This window comes from Lygodium microphyllum, chromosome 22 (assembly GCF_053477565.2).
Source record: "Lygodium microphyllum isolate KBCC chromosome 22, Lygodium_microphyllum_v1.1.10, whole genome shotgun sequence".
NCBI lineage: Eukaryota > Viridiplantae > Streptophyta > Polypodiopsida > Schizaeales > Lygodiaceae > Lygodium > Lygodium microphyllum.
The window spans coordinates 36,974,385-36,988,902 of record NC_141156.1 but is presented as its reverse complement, the minus strand read 5'-3'; the positions used below and the strand labels follow the sequence as shown (position 1 = coordinate 36,988,902).

Here is a 14,518-nt window from a genome sequence, read left to right as displayed (position 1 = left end):
CGAACCTACCGCAATTGGCGCAAGGTCGTGACCTAGGGTCTTGACACTCGACTGGCAAGTGGTTTCCGCCACAATACACGCATTGGATGTGTGGACGCGTTGGTTGTCTCAACATTTCTTGCAACTTGGCTAGTTCCATTCTAACATCAGCCAAGTCTTGATTTGTTTCGGTGGCTTTTCCCTTATCCTAGGCTGATGGTGCTGATCGCTTACTCGAGACTGACAGCCTCTCTGAGCTTTCCAAAATGGTCTCTTCTACGTTCGCACTTCTGGAGCTCCGCTCCTTCAGCTGATCGTCCACTCGGATGGCCTCCTCAAAAACGCTGGCGAGCACGTCTCGTTGTAAGCTCGAGTTGCCTCCCAAAGCCTTGTATAGCTCCTCGTTCTGAATCCCGCTGATGAATACAGTTGACACTGCTCTTTCGGTCGGTCGCTCTCCAGTAGGGATTCTCTTTAAGAGACTTCGTACATGGGTCACGTAGTCGCGAATGTCCTCCTCCTCTTTCTGCTTGACGTTCATCAAACGTACGAGTAGATTATCGGAGTATCTGGGCTCGACGAACCTCTTAATAAGGAGATCCTTGAGGCCATCGAAGTTGGCTCGCTCTGCGTTATCTAAGCTCGTATACCACGTCCTACCCTTGTCGCCCAAGCAAAGCCCAAACGCTTGCGAGCGTTGAGTCAGGTCGTTAAGGCCGTTGGCTTTGCAGACTTGCTCGAACTACTCGACAAAGCTGTAGGGATCGTCATGGGGCTGGTACTTATCGAGCTGCTTGGCAACAATAGGGATTTTAGCTTGGCTCTTTGAGCCTTGGTTTGCTCCTAATCCTGCGAGCAGCAATGTTGCTAGAGCCGTGGCACTTTGCTCTGCAGCCGTGTTATCGAGCAGTCGCTTCATCAGAAGCTCACTCAGCGTTAAGTCTCCTTCTAGTGTCCTCTTATGGTCCATTCGATTCCTACCAGCCAAGTTCAGTACCCGCTGCACGTCTTGCAACTCCATGTCTTGCCTTTGATTCCTCGCTTGCTGATCCCTATTGTACTCAGCCATGCTTTGCAATGCCTTGCGGGCCAGCTTTCTCTCCTCTTCTAGATCTGCAATGATAGCATCCGCCGTCCTACCGCGGTGCTCGTACCGAGCATAAGCGTCGTAACTACTGACCAGCTGCTGAATTGAATAAAAAAAGGCTCCTAAGTCGAATTTCTCGTTGTACCCGTGGTCTGAACTTTCCTCTGCCATTGTGGAGTTGTCGTGCTCCACCAAGCTATGGATTAGGTTTAGTAGGCTCGGCAGATCCACTTCGTCAGCGTCCCTTGCTTGGTCCTACCTCTGAGCATTGACGGTTTGTCTCGGTATTGGGTTTTCTCCTATTGGTGGGTTCCTTGAGTGGTTTATCTGGGTGAGTTCCTTCAATTATTTAATACAGTCCTCAATTCATGGTCACTCAATGTGTCCTTCCTCGTGCACTTGTGCTCAATTAGGCTTTCAGTTTCCTTAAGTGTAAAAATTCAGAGTGAGTGAAGCAACCACTTCCTAGTCGTCTTACGCACTCTCGCGTTGTTTTGGGCCGAATAGGCTTGTTGGTCAACTTCCTAGCCGTCTTGTCAGGGTTTAGGGTTTCCCTAAGATGTTGTCTCGTTCGTTTCTGGTCCGATCAGGCCTTACAGCTCAGCGGGTCGCGTCTAAGCCTCTAGGTCTCGCAATTGCCCACTCCTAGCTGCTAAGCAGTGGCGCCCTCCTATTTTCCTATTTCGCATGCCAGAATCAAGTTCTGAGCGCCCTACGGGCTCTCGACAGTTTGAGTTGCTAAGTCCTAGCAGGGTCAAGTCAATTTTCTGAAGATTTGGCAAAAATCTACACTCGGCCCAACTAGTCCGAATTGCAGGGTCCGAATGGGTTACTCGAACGGGCCGAGGCGCATGGGCCGAAGGCCGAATCCGGGGACTTAGACAGGGTGGACTCGGACGGAGTCACTCGGACGGGCCGAGCAGTTGATTCGGACAAGGTTGTTCGGACGGGCCGAGGTAAGTGGGCCGAGGGCCGAATTTGACACGTGGCCGAGGGCCGAGTTTATCCACGGTCTGAATTATAGACTCGGACGTGCCGATTAGGGTTTGGGTCGGATGGGCCGAATTTGACATGTGGCCGAGGTCCGATTCTAGGAGTCGGCCCAAGAGAGGTCACTTGGACGGGCCGAGCGCGGCACACGTAAACAAGGAAAACTCGATTTCGATCGTTTCTCGTGCTTCACTCAATCACACCAGGCACAACCTTCCAGATCCAACCTAGGGAAGTAAGAGAAGGGATTCATATACCTGGATGGAGTAACGGGCTCGTCGTTGGTGCGATTGAATCGAATCGGCCAGTAGCTCTCTCTCTCTCTCTCTCTCTCTCTCTCTCTCTCTCTCTCTCTCTCTCTCTCTCTCTTTCACACTGAACTGTTGCAAATGAGTGTTACCTTGGCCTTTTTGCTCTTATATCCTTTGCCGAGTATGGTGTTGATGTCCCGAATCACTCACTTACCACTCTTAAGCATCGCAAGCGAGCCTTTTGCCCTTTTTACACGATTTTTTGCCCTGTTTGCTCTGTTTTGCAAGAGTAAACCCTACTCTTCTCCGTTGCGATTTCCTAATCCTATCCTACTCTAAATGCAACACGAATCGAAAGCCAAATACTGAACTGATTTCTCCATGTTTCCTAATCATCAAACGAACAAAATAACCCAAAATACTTGTTTTGAAGATAAAAAACACCCAACTTCCTACCTATCTCAAGCTCCATTTCGCAGATGAATCCCTTACTTCGATGCTCGATATGAGGCACGCAAGTGCTCAAGCTTGAATCCGTTGGTCCCCGCAACGAAACCAAAATGTGGGAGCTTTCGCTCGACCGCCAAGACCCACGGACCGCTTATTGTTTGAAGCGTTCCAAGCGAGCTTTAATGGCTATCTCTCACCTAGCCGACGCGCCGTCGATCCTACGGGTGTAGTGAGCTTACCTTAGCACCGATATGAGTTGCCTCCTCTCTTCCACACACCGGTAGTTGGTCCCGGCAATGGAACCAAAATGTGGGAGCTTTCGCTCGACCGCCAAGACCCACGGACCGCTTATTGTTTCAAGCGTTCCAAGCGAGCTCTAATGGCTATCTCTCACCTAGCCGACGCGCCATCGATCCTACGGGTGTAGTGAGCTTACCTTAGCGCCGATATGAGTTGCCTCCTCTCTTCCACACATCGGTAGCTCTACGATCCTAGATGCTAGCTCAAGCATCCTCAAGCCTCCTCCATCTCCAAGCTCTATTCTCCATAGCTGCGCGCACAAGAAGAGAGAGAAGGGGGGAGAAGAAGAAGAAGAGGAGATGGTGAAGAGCTTCACCTCTTGATCCCTCACTCTCACACACACTCACTCCCTCACACTCTCACACTCCCTCTCTCAAGAGCACACACAAGCAAGAAGATGAGAAGGAGAGAAGAAGAAGAAGACTCCTTTTGCCACACACCAAAGAATGATCTCTTATTCAATTTTTGAACTTTATATACAAATCCTAAAATCCCATGGGTACCCATCTATTTTTTGCATGACCGGCCATTGTGGCAAGGTTCTTTTTCAATTTTCCTCTTTTAGCCCCGTGTCTCTAGCCTATACCCGTCTAATATTTTACAATGGGCATAGGAGAGAGCCTGGCGCTCTTTTACAAAGATTTTTCGAGTTTTTTGAGGCGCCTTTTCTTTTATGGTTGCGCTTTTTGCCCCGGTCCATCTTTAGGGGCCGCTTGCATGTCTTCGCTCTTTTTCTTCATTTTCCTTTGCTTTTCCTCCATTTTTCGCCATCTTGGCTTTGCCATCTTGACTTGGGGTTAACATCACTAGATTCCTCCTTCTTGGCAATGCGCTTTTTACATTCCGTGATGTAATGACCTAGCTTCTTACTATAGTGGCACTTGCCCTTCTTGGCTTGCATGTCCCCCTATTTCTTGTTCCTTTGTAAAGTACTTGAACTTCCAAAAGTTTACGGAGCATTTTTAGATTGGCTGCCCTTGCCCTTCTGCCTCATCATAGAAGCTTGTTTAGAGGCTTTTACATCCATCCCACTATTCTTTCTTATTTGCTCCTTTTCGAGGAGCAACTAACCAATTGAAGAAAAGTGGTTGTGGAGAAATTCTCATGGTGAGATTTGGGGCCATATGAAAAGCCAAATAAGAAGGCAGCAAAGAATTCAAAGTAGTAGAGGTCAACTGTGTATCCGAACAATACTCATGTACATTCATTAACTGTTCACACAAGTCGTGAATTTTGTTAAGATGATTCTGCATGGAATCACCTTCATCTATCTTCACATTCTCAAGCTCTTTGTTCAAGAAAGAGATGCGGGTCTCATTTTTTACAACAAACAACTACTCAAGTGTAAGCCATGTTTCGTGTGAAGAAGCTGCAGATCGTATGCGCGGAATTATAGACTGCTGAACTACCAATGTCGTGAATATTCCCTTTTTGAACCACTTGCCCCTAGCACCCCAAGACCTGTAGATCAAATTTAGTATAGTTGATGAGAGATGATTTAGAAATATCAATATGCAAACTTGAAGCTGGACCAAACAATGCTGCCTCCATTATCATCCAAATTTGACAACATTGTAGGAATAGTATGCGTAGCAAGGGTAAAAAACAAGGGACTTAGAGGACAACCTTGTCTGATTGATGGCGCTAGAGCAAAGGGCTTAGTGACTCCAGCATTCAACATGACTTGAGAAGAGGCATCCCTATTAATAGTGTATATTAAGTGAGACACGAGAGGCCCAAAGCCCATAGTCTACATGAGGTCAACCAAAAATGATCATTCCAAATAATCGAAGGCTTGCTCCAAGTCTAACGATATAAGAACAATGTCTTGATTTGAGTCTTGTGCATAGTCAATACCCATTTGTGCATTCAGAGTGTTATGGAAGACATCCTTACCCTTGATGAAGCCATACCGATTCCAATGGCAAATGATAGGAGATGCTGATGAAGGCAATTAGTCAACACCTTGGAGAAGATCTTGTACATGTTACCCATGAAGGAGATGAGTCTCCAATATTTGAGGGTTGAAAGCACAGGAGCCTTGGGGATCAACGTAATAACATGCCTCTTTCAAGATGCAAGCATAACTCTAGTGGCCTAGACCTATCGCTGCCCGTGATGAAGCCCTACTGATTCCAGTGCCGAATGATAGGAGATGCTTATGAAGGCAATTAGGCAACACCTTGGAGAAGATCTTGTACATGTTGCCCATGAAGGAGATGAGTCTCCAATGTTTGAGTATTGAAAGCACAGGGAGCTTGGGGATCAACGTAATAACATGGCTCTTTCAAGATGCAAGCATAATTCTAGTGGCCTAGACCTACTGGCACATAGCTGTCAAAGCCTTAGTCAAGCGAGTAGCATAAGTCTCAAAGAATTTGTTCATGAGACCATCCCAGCCACAACTTTTATCTATGGATAGATGCAGCAAGATACACATGACATCATCCTCACGAATTTCAGCCTCCAAAGCAGTATGAATGTCAGGAGAAACTTGATCCCAGATCAATGCATGAAACACTAAATGAGCATGGGCGTTTTGATCAGAATGAGGCTGCCATGAACCAAGATCCATAAAATATTGCGTACACAGATGGATGATGGTGTGAGGATCTATAACTGCCTAGTTGTTACCATTTTGCAGTCTCACCATATTGTCCTGTGCAAAGGATGCATGCAGCCCACGGGAAAATTCATGAGACTGGCAGGATTTATCCTGCAAGCCTTCTGTCAGAGCCTTAAGCTTGGCTTGCTCATAAGAGTGCAACTGAAACTGCATATTAAGTTCAGCCAAGCCTAAAGACAAGGGTGCCAAAAATGCATCATTTGGAGAGTCAAGCAATAGGGAATGAACCAACACCAACATCTCCTTTAGGATCATGTAGCTGTTTCTTGTGAAACAAGGCATAATGAATGCCATTTTTCCTGGCTACCCATTGCACATTTCCAATCAATTGATCAAAGGATGCACTCCTTGTATATGGAAAATCAAGTAAACACCAATCAGGTAATTGCACCATAGAACCATCAAAGGCATCATGGCTTGAAGAGGAATCGAAGTGCAATAGAAGGCAGCCCCAAAATAATGCCAAGGAACTAATGGGCTGTTCGAGCATGACAAACTGGCGGGGAAAGTGATCTGATAGAACATATTGCTGCAAAACTTTTATCTCCAAAGAAAAAGGAATCACCATGCATGCCATAGATCCGATCTAGATGATTCCATGTCTTGTTGTGCTATGCTGAATGAAAGGTATTTCCAGAATCCAATGGACATAGCCAAGGCCAAAGATCCTATTTAAGGACTGCTGATTCGAAGTGATCCTAGTCATCACATTCTATTTCATCCATAACAAAGTACAAAGTAGACTGCGACATGTCTACCATCAACAAGCATGCTATACCAAGAAAGAGTGTGGGTCTAAGCCATTTCCAGAAAGCATGGCAATGTGAGGCATCATTAGGTGCATAGATTTTCATGGGCCATAAAAAGCTCACCTTCAAGCATAATTTCAATTGCCACGAAATGGCCAAACATATCTGTTTTTACTAGAAGAGGTTGAAATCTTTCATGAACAATCATGAGGAAATCTTAGTGGATGCATACCAGTACAATGAATATGCAACCAATTTGGTTTCTTCCATGTTGTGTCCCAAAGCATATAGAGGCAGTTTCAATTTGTTGCTTGAAGACTCGGAGGTGGCATCATTCAATAAGGACCGATAATTTGTTGATGGGAAACCCAAACAGAACATCCCTAAATTAAACACTAAAAATCAGCCATAGGCCGCTAGGGGACCACATGAACCAATTATTGATTAAAAAACAAAGGTGATTCTCCCAAGAGAAGTTCACGATTAAGAGTAGACTTCAACATAACTTGTTAAATGCCCGAGGACCACAAATTTCTTCCACACAATCTTCTTGCAAAACCATTTGAAGCCATTGTCGAACGCAGGAGGGCATGGGAATTCTAGGAATGAAGAACAAAATAGTGCCACGCTAAGGAAAAACACAAAGAGAGCACAACACTTTCTTAGTGTCTACGTGTGTATCCAAAGCATCCCCTTCATCAATAGTTGGTAAATTACTTTGATTGTGTTCCACCTATTGTCCCAAAAGAGTATTAGCAATGTTGGGAAGATGCTCCCAATCCAAATCTCGAGTCCCTTGGCTGGCTGGCAGCTTGAGCACATGAGCGCACTGGAGCAATTTGAGTCTTTTCGGAGTGATGTTCAAGGCTTGGTCTCTGTGATCACCCCCTTTTATAGTCTTCACATGACAGATATAGATAGTGCCACCATGGATCTTATCACCTATTTTATGAGAGGCTACTTGCAAGCATGGATAAGGTAAATTGAGTCTTTTCGGAGTGATGTTCAAGCCTTGGTCTCTATGATCACCCCCTTTTATAGTCTTCACATGACAGATATAGAGACTGCCACCATGGATCTTATCACCTATTTTATGAGTGAATTCATTGAGGGGATAACATCTTGCAAATGTGCTTTATGTTGCATCTTCACGCTGAGTACTAGTAACTACATGTTTTTAAATATACATTCAAGATTTGTGTGTATTATTCTTATGTTGAAATATTAGAATAATGTCTCTTTTGTCTTTTAGTAACTTAGTGATAGCATGGATATCTTGGATAATACCCCAAGGCATATGAATATCCTCTACCTTGTTTACAAGAGGTCAACGTGGATCAATAAGCCTATTTAGAATCTTGTGGCTCTCTTGCATTTGGCATATAAGATCTCCACTCTCTTTTTGGTTTAGGATCTAGGACTATGATCTAGCCTCATATAGGGATCTTTATCTTCCAAAGGCTTTACATGAGGATGTCAATGGAGCCTATCTTCAGGAGCTCTATCCCTCTATGGCAACCAAAGGGGAATGATGTTTGCTAGCAGAGTGTGTTCGAAAAGGACCTCTTTTGTGAAACCTCTCTTTAGTTGGGAGTCTTTTTGGGAGTTTCCTGTTCGATGCACATAAGGTGACTCGAAGAGTGTGAGAACAGAGGATCGAGGTACAGCTGGGATTCAGTAGACAGTGTGAGAGAGAAAACAGAGTTGAAGCACGACACCCAAGAGAATAGAATGAATGAGTGTAACCTGAAAGTACAAAGTACAACCCTTAAACCTTAGGGTTGTAGGGGGTGTTCACACCCGACACACACTAAGTGCCCAAATGTGTGTAACATAAGCACATAAGTACATACAACAATAAGACCATAAGTCTGGGGGAAAAACCCTCTCCTACCGAGAGTAAAAAGTGCCCCAGTGTCCTACTGATCACCGACACTCCCATATGAGCGTAGGCGTAAGTAAGGCGTGAGTCAAATACCCAACAAACCCCCCTGGAGTGAAGAGTGATCAAGAGTACAAGGATCATCCGCCACCAAAGGATATCAAATTTAAAGCATCTCGAAATGCTTCAAATTTGTCAGGAGGAAGAGCTTTGGTGAAGATGTCTGCCACATTACTAGTGGTAGGACAATAGACAAGGCTGATATCACCTGCATGTAGCCTCTCTCTGACAAAGTGATAGTGAATCTCAATGTGTTTCATGCGAGCATGAAACACTGGGTTCCGTGCCACTGCAATGGCACTCTGACTGTCAATGAACAATGGAGTAGACTCAGTAAGAGATACATCCAAATCAGCTAGCAAGCGTCTAAGCCATACGCATTCAACTGTGGTAGTGAAAGCTGCCTTGTATTCAGCTTCACATGACGATGTAGCAACAGTGAATTGTTTCTTACTAAGCCAAGAAATGCAAGAAGAGCCAAGAAAGAAACAATTGCCACTAGTGGAGTGACGTGTATCATAATCACCAACCCAATCAAAATCACTGTAAGCATATAACTGCAGTGGTCCCCCCTTGGCATAAAGCAACCCAAGAGAACGAGTACCCTGCAAGTAGCGAAAAACACGCTTGACAGCTTGCCAATGTGACATACGTGGCTGATGCATATACCTGCTCAAAGCTGAAACTGCAAACTGTATGTCCGGCCTAGTATTGCATAGATAGATAAGACATCCAACTGCAGGAGCATATGTATGTATATCAAACAAATCACTGTCATCATGTAATGACAGTTTTAGTCCAGGTTCCATGGGAGTACAAACTGGCTTGCAATCCTGTAAGCCAAACTTCTCAAGAAGCTGCCCAATATACCTTGACTGTGATAACCCAATACCTCGAGCATTATTTATGCACTGGATGCCCAAGTAGTAATGCAAAACTCCCAAGTCAGACATGTCAAAAGTTTGCTGCAAATTTTGTTTGAATGCTGAAATCTGATCAGCATGTGTTCCAGTGAGCAAAAGTTCATCAACATAAAGACATAAAATCAGCATAGATCCCTGTTCTTTACATACATAAAGAGTAGTCTCAGATGAGCTGTTTAGAAACCCCTGACCAAGCAAGAAAGCATCTATTTTTTCATACCAAGCTCTAGGAGCTTGTTTCAAACCATATAGTGCCTTTTTAAGCTTGCATACCAAATGTTCTGAGCCTTCAACTGCAAAACCAATGGGCTGCTGTACATAAACTTCCTCCTGAAGTTCCCCATGTAAAAATGCAGTCTTGATATCTAGCTGATGTATTGTCCAACCATAATGTGCAGCCAAAGCAATCATAGACCTGATGGTCGTCATACGGGAAGTAGGAGCAAATGTCTCCTCATAATCAATGCCCTTTTTCTATGCGTAGCCTTTAGCTACCAACCGTGCCTTGTATTTATCAATGGATCCATCTGCTTTTCTTTTCAATTTGTAGACCCATTTCGTTCCAATGGCTTTCTTCCCAAATGGCAAGGACACCAAATCCCAAGTTTGATTCTTAGTAATAGAATCTAATTCAGCTTGCATAGCTGCCATCCAATGCACACTGTGTTGTGCATCCTCATAACATTCAGGCTCTTCATTATCAAAAGTACTTGCTGCCATAATAAACTCCATAGTATGTGCTGAATCATGCAAACGAGTTTGCCTTCTAGTACGACCAGCCATGGGTGCATCCAAAGGACTATCTTGCATAGTCTGCAAATACCATCTAGGTAGCTGTCTAGCATCCTGGCTGTGTGCAAGCTCTTGCTGAATTTCAGTTTCAGCATGATGCTGAATATTCCGATCAGCCAATGGCTGAATTTCTACACTTTCCATAGGAGCAGCTGGCTGAACATTAGGTTCATTTTCTGAACCTCCAGCTGAATCACCAAAAGTAATGGGCAACAGCCCTTCAAAAACATCACGGGCAGCCTGATATGTGTCCAAACCAGCCAAGGATAATTCTGATTTTTCATCAAAAACAACATCCTTGCTGACAAAAACCTTCTTCGTAATGGGATCATAGAGTCTGTAGCCTTTGCTCTCATTGCTATATCCCATAAAAATGCACTTAACAGCCTTGTTGTCCAATTTTCTTCTAAGTACCTGTGGAATATGGGCATAGGCAAGACACCCAAAGGTACAAAAGTGACCAACAGAAGGTTTACGGCTGTTCCAAGCCTCAAATGGTGTGATGGTCTTCAAGGCTTTGGTAGGGCATCTGTTCAAAATATGGCAAGCACACATGACTGCTTCCATCCAAAAACTATGAGGCAAGCTCTTTGCCTTCAGCATACATCTGGCCATCTCCATGAGTGACCGATTTTTCCTCTCTACCACCCCATTCTGCTGTGGAGTATAAGCTGTAGTATATTGATGGACTATGCCCTTCTGCTGCAAAAAAGAATTCAGCATAGAGGACATGTATTCCCCCCCTCGGTCCGAACGGAGAGTCTTAATTTTGTATCCAGATTGGTTTTCAACAAGTGCACTGAAAGCCAAAAATGCATCATACACTTCTGACTTCTTTTTCAAATAGTAGACCCAGCAAAAACGTGTGAAGTCATCAATGAATGTCACAAAATAATAACAACCACCCAATGACATGGTCTACATAGGCCCACAAACATCTGAATGCACCAACTGCAATCTGGTTGTTGCTCTGAAAGCAACATCACGAGGAAATGAGAACCGATGCATTTTTCCCAAAATGCATCCCTCGCATAAGTGCTCAAGAGGTCTCTCCAAGAGAGGTAAGCCATCCAGCATCTGAGTACACTGCAAAAGCATCAAGCTGCCAAAGTTTACATGCCCCAAACGAGCATGCCATAACTCCGTCTGTATCATAGCAGGAGTAAGAGTGGATGTCAAGTATGCTGACTGATCTACTGAAAGAGCATCCAACTCATATAAACCATGACACAAAGATCCTGTCAAGACCAAAGTCATGCATTCTTTTTCTCTAACCATGCAACGGTCATCATCAAAGGTGACGTGTATACCACAACGTGCCAAAGAAGAAATAGAAAGCAAATTCTTCTTGATTCCAGGCACAAATAAAGCATCCTGCAGGCGGAGAATAGAGCCATCAATGGTTGTGAGCTGAATCTCCCCAATACCACGAACAGGGTATGATGCATTATTGGCACACTGTACCGATTTCCCAACGGGAGGTGCACTAACTGAAGCAAACAAATCTCTGCGAGATGTAATATGTCTAGAAGCACCACTGTCAAAGAACCAAGTGTCAGCATCCTCTGTAGAGCTAAGTGCTCTATCGGCCCAAGAGATGTCATAACTGCAAGTATAAAAACAATAGTCCCTGTCCACAACAAAGGACGCGGACTCACTAGCAGTGGAAGGAGTAGTAGAAACAGACATTCCTGACTTCTTCTTCTCTTTGGCAATGTGCTTTCTGCACTCGGTGATATAGTGGCCGGGCTTCTTACAATAATGACATTTTCCTTTCTTTGCTTGCGTCCCCCCTTGTGACTGATTCTGCAATGTGCCCGAAGTGCCAGAACTCTGTGGAGCATTTTTCACCTTGCTGTTCTTGCCTTTCTGTCTTGCCACAAAAGCCTGCTCAAAGACTATAGCTTCCACACCACTATTTTTCCATGTTTGCTCCTCCTCTAGAAGCAAACTAACCAACTGAATGAAAGTGAGTGGGTGCTCAGTAATCCTTATGGTGAGGTTTAATGCAGTATGAAAAGACAAGTACGAAGGAGGTAAGGAATTCAAGGTGGTGGATATCAACTGTGCATCCGAAAAATACTCATCTACATTCATGAGTTGCTCCCTCAAGTCCTGAATCTTATTTAAGTGATCCTGCATAGAATCACCTTCATGCATCTTCAAAGTTTCCAACTCTTTCTTCAAGAAAGAGATCCGAGTCTCATTCTTTCCTGCAAACATATGCTCCAAAGTCAACCATGCATCTCGTGAAAAAGATGCCGAACGGATATGAGGTATGATGGACCGCTGAACTGCCAGAGCAATCAACGACAAGGCCTGTGCATCACGGGTATCCCAAGCTTTTTGAGCTGCAGTTCTTGGAGGAAGTGGCTGAGGTGGAGCGGGCTGAGGTTCCCGCTGTCCACGTGTGCCATGGGGAGGAGTAATGGGAGCTACAACTCCCGGTCGAGTTTCCTCTCCACTGACATAATCCCATAAATTCTTGGCCACTAATACATTCTTCATCATGAATGACCAAAGGGAATAGTTGTTTCTGTCCAGTTTGTCTTCCTTGGATACATACGTAAAGACATCACCTCCCTGATTTGCCATGATGACAAATTTCCAAAGACAAAATGAGCAATGTCAAAGCAGTATGAACTGGAAACCTGCAAATTTCCAGAAATTGCAGCAAACACGTTTCTGCAATTAATGTGCAAGGGCGTACTCTGTCAGAAAACTGTCTTTTAATGCACGCTTCCCAAGGTGCAAACAGTGCACTGCAACACTGTTATCTCAAAATCCCCAAAATTTTTTGCCAAAATTTCTGTCAAAACAGTTTTTGTGTGACTGCACCAGCAGTTCAAATGCAACTGTCCACAGAATAAACAAAAGCCCCAAATTTTCTGATGATCCAATCCAGAAATTTGCATGAAATTTATCCCCCACTTGTTCTGTGCTTGCCGCGTGTGAACCTCCTCTTCCAAAACTGTGTTCTGGGCTGAAATTTTAAAAAAAAAAATTGTTTAAAATTGTACCTGATGCAGAGCAGGCTGGCGAGCAAACGCAGGTTGCTGACGTGGACACGTCAGACTGCGGGAGAACAGTCGCGAGCTGCTGACGTGGAGGTTTCAAACAGTCGCGAGCTTGCCGCGTGGTGTGTGGTAGGTCGTCGGGCGAGCGGGCTGCGTAGTGGCAGGTCGTCTGGCGGGCGGGCTGCGCAGTGGCAGGTCGTCAGGCAAGCGGACTGTCTGACATGGTGCTGCTGACGTGGACGACAGGCGACGCAGGACAGTCTGATGAAAGTCACGTGGGCGAAGAGTCGAGCTGGTGACAGTGCTGACGAAACTAACTGCTGACGAGACTGACGACAGGCAGACTGACTGCTGACGTGGGGCTGGAGCTGGCATCGCCCTTCAAACTGGTAGGGCGACTGACGAACGTGCTGGAGGCAGACGTGCTGGAGCGGAACTGGCATGGACTGCAGACATCAGACTGCAGGCTGAAGCTGAGTTCAGAGCTGAGCTCTGATACCAAATGTGAGAACAGAGGATCGAGGTACAGCTGGGATTTAGTAGACAGTGTGAGAGTGAGAAAACAGAGTTGAAGCATGACACCCAAGAGAATAGAATGAATGAGTGTAACCTGAAAGTACAAAGTATAACCCTTAAACCTTAGGGTTGTAGGGGGTGTTCACACCCGACACACACTAAGTGCCCAAATGTGTGTAACATAAGCACATAAGTACATACAACAATAAGACCATAAGTCTGGGGGAAAAAACCTCTCCTACCGAGAGTAAAAAGTGCCCCAGTGTCCTACTGATCACCGACACTCCCATATGAGCGTAGGCGTAAGTAAGGCGTGAGTCAAATACCCAACAAAGAGTACTTGCTCAACAATTTTGGAGCATAGTAGTCGTTGCATATGCCACTAGGAAAGATACTAGTTTCAAATAGATTAAGGTGTGCATGTGAGCTAGTGGGAGGAATTGGTTAGTCTATTCTCTTGTACACACCAAGATCTTTAACAAACCTAGCACTAGGCAGTTAAAACGATTGGCCTACTATCATTCACTTTGAGTCTTTGGACTTTCAATTTTCAAGTGAATGTCCATGAGTTCAAGGGGCCACACTTAAAGTCCGCATAGGGAGTGAGATGCTCAGCAAGATGCCGCATTTATAGACCTTTGCATGGAGCTAGAGGAGATTGGCTGTGAAGTCTCACGTAGTCACAAGGGGCAATGACTCACTGGTTGAGGTGTTGCAGTTGGCGGCAATACACAAGTGACAGTCAGTACTAATGTGAGGCATGGCTCTAAGAGCTCGTCTATAGCAGCTACTCGTGCTTGTGAGCATGAGAGCCAAAGTATGATGATTAGGGAAGTCTCGTTAGCTATGGTGATTTTGGTTTAGCTTCAAAAACTCATCTAGTGATGATAATGAGT

At 44.8% G+C, this 14,518-nt stretch overlaps 1 protein-coding gene across 6 annotated transcripts in view; it reads left to right on the top strand.

Annotated features, from left to right (window-relative positions):
• The window catches only part of LDA (limit dextrinase), a 297,784-nt gene that overhangs the window by 237,625 nt on the left and 45,641 nt on the right, over positions 1 to 14,518 (top strand). The window lies entirely within an intron of this gene.